This window comes from Microtus oregoni, unplaced genomic scaffold, assembly GCF_018167655.1.
Source record: "Microtus oregoni isolate MIOR12 unplaced genomic scaffold, Mior012 000014F_ref0000157, whole genome shotgun sequence".
Classification (NCBI taxonomy): domain Eukaryota; kingdom Metazoa; phylum Chordata; class Mammalia; order Rodentia; family Cricetidae; genus Microtus; species Microtus oregoni.
Window position 1 is genome coordinate 19,823,421 of NW_024543073.1, and position 4,914 is coordinate 19,828,334.

The window sequence follows — 4,914 nt, forward strand, 5'->3', positions numbered from 1 at the left end:
CAAATTGTAATGAAGATTACCCATCACCCCGTGTCAGTGCAGCCTGGTATGGGAGGTCCTTCTGTCTGTGTGTTACTTTTATTGGTTAATGAATAAAGAACTGCTTTGAGCCTATGGCAGGGAAGACAGAACTAGGCAGGGAAGCTAGGCTGTTTGCTGGGAGAAAGAAGGGCGGAATCAGAGAGACACCATGTAGCTCTGCCAGAGACAGATGCTGGTACTTTAGCCAGTAAGCCACAGCCACGTGGCCATACACAGATGGGTTAAATTAATATGTAAGAGTTAGCCAATAAGAAGCTAGAGCTAATGGGCCAAGCAGTGATTTAATTAATGTAGTTTTTGTGTGATTATTTCGGGTCTAAGCTTGCCGGGTGGCCAGGAACCAACAAGCGACCTTCCTCCAACAGCAGCCTGAATACAACTGCTTGTTTGCTTCAGTTTTTGTTTGTTTGTTTGTTTGTTTTTAATTTGAGAGGATCAGGATGGTGCTCAATGGCACTCACCTAGGAGGTTGAGTTTAAACCACATTATCTAAGAGAGAACTGATAGACAGAGAGAGGGGGTGGAATAGAAAAAGTAGGGGATGAGGAGAGCAAGAGAAGCCATGTGAGCAAGCAAACAAGCAACTAAAGAAAATACAAGCTAGGAGTAGTGATTCATACTTGCAATTCCAGTACTTGAGAGGCTGAGGCAGAAGGATTGCCATGTGTTTGAAGGCAGCTTGTCCTGCAAAGTCTTTTCTTGACTCAAGAAAAGAAAGAAGAGAATAAAATGCTATATATTTGATGTTCCCTGTCTACCTTTGCATTTTCTACCTTCCTCCCTAACTTCTCAGGGTAATTTTCTCTCTGAAATTGTGTATTCTTTCTGTTTGTTCTTTATACTTTTACTATGTACCTAATCTCAATTTATAGTGTGTAATATTACTTTGTGTGTTTATAATTGCACACAAATGATGTCACAGTGTATTTATCAATGCTGTATACCACAATGTATTTATCTACTCTGCCACAGCTGGACACTGCTATTTCCAGTTTTCCCATGGGATGAATATTCTTGCATGTGTGCCTTTGTATGAGGCTGCTTCACAGGAGGCCGTAGTAAATGTGGGATTATTTAACATCAGAAATACACATTTTTACCTTAGAGATGGCCAACCCAAAATGCTCGCTCTAAGTGTTCCTTCCCCAGCATTCCTGACTCCTCAAACTTGTTAAATATTAACCTACTGGGCAGTGGGCGTGTTGATTTTTATCCCTTGGTAACTGTTGCCACACTAATTGGTTGTGTGAACCTATAAGAGTGGAGCCTAAAAATGAGGTCGACTAAAGTCTCAAACAGTAGCCAACTTTACTTAGGGTATCAGACAAGTTGTATCCTGAGGGTATTCTGAGGGTTAAGCAAGGACTTGGGCAAAGTTCACACAGGAGGTTAGGCTCTATACAGGCACCGTCCTGGGAACAAACTGTACTAGGAACATTTTTGAATAACAAAGGTAAGATTATGGGTAATCTGGAGCAAACCCACTGTTGTTCACAGACACCTGGGAGGGGCAGGGACGCACATTCCAGGAACAACCCAAGTTAGGGCAGGGAAGCACATTCCAGGAACAACCCGTGTTGTGGGGAAGCAAGGTGACAAGACTTTTGCCTTGGTCTCTTGGAGTTTTCTCACAAAATCTCAGACTTCATTCATGGGTCCTGTTTCCATGGTAACTAAAGAAGCTTCTTCCAACATATACAGCTTCTTACCAGTCAGCTAGAAATCTGTTCCCCATCAGTTAATGAAGACAGTCTATAGTAGGGCAAGGGGTGGGGGATTGAAAGTCAGGCTGGGGAAATTAAAGCCAAGGCCACCTGCTCCTCCCAAAGCCTGAGCAATTCAAAATAACCCGGCATTACAGTCAACAGGAAGGTACAGACGGCTTGGAAAGTTTGCTTCAGAACTTTATAGATATGTGGAGGCGCACCTCCTAGGCGCCTATCAGATGACACTCCACTCACACAGAGAAGACAACACGAATCTTGAAGGATTAGCCTTGAAATGAAAATGGAAATGCGAGCCTGAACCCAGAGTGGGATCCGGGCTCCTAGTTCTTTGTAATGACAGTTAAATGGTGGCTCCGGGGGGGGGGGGGGGGGGGCAATCTGTATTTGGTGGAAGTGAACAGGTTAAAACTTAAAGTCCACATTGTCAGTCTATGAAGTAAGAGATAGGCTTCTGTGCTGGGGAAAGCCAGCCCAGCCTAGGGGAACCCAGCTCCACCATTTATTTCCTTTGAGACTCAGAGGATAGAAAGTAGCAATTATTCCTAGAAGGGGAAAGGGTCTGTTAGAATTTAATATATTACATTTTGCAACAAAATAACTGAGTAGCTACCACACTCCCAGAAGTACTAGGCTCAGCAGTGAAGAATTAGGCCAAGTCACAGCTGTCAAGAAGTTTCTATTCTACGTGGCAGGGAAGACAACAGGACCACAAAGGTGGTTTCCCAGGTGAGGCTTATCCATTGCACTCCAGACGCACAGACCTTCAGTTTCCCCAAATGCGGGAAATTGTATAATTTGTGGTGGTGGGGGACTGCATTTGTGCTCTCTCCTGGAGGAACAAGTTCTCATTCTAGGGGCTAAGGATGTTTCTAGCATGCACTAAGTCCAGAATTTGATCCCCACACGTCAGCATTAATGAGTGCACTATCCCAGGCTTGTATTTGCAGTGGTTAGAAGGTGGGGGCAAGATCATCCTCAGCTATATGGAATAGGAGGCTAGTCTGCAATCATAAGACCCTGTTTGAATAACAAAATAGAATAAAAACAAAGAAGGTTGCGTTCTAAAGGAAGGTGACGAAGAATCAACAGATAGTCCAACATACACTGAGCCGTGAATGCGAGTGGGGAAACTGACTCAGAGTAATGGATGAACAATAAAGGGGTGGGGCCAGCGACCGATGCTGCTCTCTCTGCTTGTTCATTCGCAGGCTACCCTGGGAATTAGATTCTCAGAGTTACGGGGCTCTAATTTTCTTAAACCATGAAATGGGGGGAATCGTCATCATGTTGTGGATGGTTTTATTTGATTCACTCAAATTCAAGTTTCGACTGTCTTTCCAACTTTGACTAGCTTGCAGCTTTACCCTCGAAGCACAACAGGGAGGGTGTAGGATTGAAAGACTGCTGGAAATGTTACTGACTTAACATTTACAGAAATTGTGAAAGCTGTCCAAAATGATAGGCTTTAGTGAAGGGGGGAAGGATTTCATCAAAAACCATAGTGTAAATGTAGACAAACAACAAGAGCCACAGTGTATATATAGACACATAGTATACACGGACAAACAAATGTATATAATAAGAGAGGCAGAGACCCCCAGAAGCAGGAACTGTAATTAGGTACTCTTCTTGCTCTGAAGCTGTGCCTAAGTTTCCCCGTGTGTAAAACAATGCTAAGGGGAATCCAGCTCTCTCACTTTCTTTCTCCCACTATTTCACCTCCTACTTTTGTTTCACAGAGCAGAAATACCAGCTGTTTCCTTCATTTCCGATTCTGTTTTCTCTTAATCTGATGTTGAGCTGTAACCACTTCCATTTTTAGATATAGAGTTCTCCATTGCAGTAAAGTCTAGCTCTGGTTTCTTCTTTCAATCCTTCTTTTTCTGTAACAGAAGACAAATTAGAAAACTTTGACAACATCACGTCTCCCCATCTTTTGAAAAAAACCTTGGTTATTTTTCAAAGTTTTTTCGTGCCTCATGCTTAAAGGTAACAATAAGCCACTGTTTTGGATAGACTTGTTCAAATGATCAATAATGCTATCTCATTAGAAAGTCAAATAATTTTCTAAAGGTTTTGTTTATGTTTATCTTATGCCTATGGGTGTTTGCCTGCATGTATGTCTGTACACAAGATGTGTGTAGTTCCTGTAGAGGTCAGAAGGGGGCATCGGATCCCTTGGCACTAGAGCTACAGAAAGTTCTTAGTTGTAATGTGGGTGCTGGGAACTGAGCCTGCATCCTCTGTAAGACAAGTGTCCTTAATTGCTCAGCCATCTCTCCAGCCCTTAAATCGTTTTTAAAGGGAACAGATGTTAACGTTGTATGTTAAAATTCTGACACGAACATACTTTTGTCTCTTTATGTGGTTATTTTTTGAGTTGCAGGTTTTCCTAGGCTGAAGAAGGATGGAGAGTCTGAGGCTAGTCCCAGCCCATAAACAGATCCTATGCGGGGAAAAAACCAAAAGGCCAAACCTGTTGTTAGGAGACTAAGTGGGGCATTACAGGTACAAGGGGTGCCTGAGGAGGACGAGGCTAGACTGAACTACTAGACAGAACAATGAGACTCTCTCTCAGAGCAGACAATCAAAAAGGGGGCTGGGATATAGCCCTCTGGTAGGGGCTTCCTTGCTTAAGGGAGGCCTTAGTTTCAAACTTTAGTACCATAATATTTTTTTTTTAATTTCCAAACATTTTCATTGACATTTCAACTTTTCAACAGAAGAGCTGTGTGTAAATTTAATTTGAAACACAATATTAACAAAAAATCCAGCTCCCTCACAATACCAATTTTTTTTTCAAAAATTGGTTATTAGAGTTGGCTGTTGTGGCACATACCTATAATCCCAGCCTTTAAGAGACTGAGGCAGGAAGATCAAAAGTCAATCCTGACCTGAGCTACATAGGAAGGTCATGTCTCAAATACTAATCATAATTGATAGGTAAAAGTTAGTAAGAAAAGGGCAGCTCCGCCGGCACAAGAAATCCAGTTAGGTAAAATCAAACCAAATCAAAATGCCCATCGCTTTATTAAGAATGACGCTCTCGGGTGGCTGGGCATATAGCAGGGAGCCAGGACATCAGGGAGCACATGCAGACCCCAAAACCACGATTTTCTCCTCTGGAGTTCACTTAAATACCCTG

At 42.6% G+C, this 4,914-nt stretch overlaps 1 pseudogene; it reads left to right on the forward strand.

Annotated features, from left to right (window-relative positions):
• The first annotated feature begins 2,447 nt into the window (after nucleotides 1-2,447).
• LOC121456032 lies at nucleotides 2,448-2,601 on the forward strand (annotated as a pseudogene).
• The last annotated feature ends 2,313 nt before the right edge of the window (nucleotides 2,602-4,914 follow it).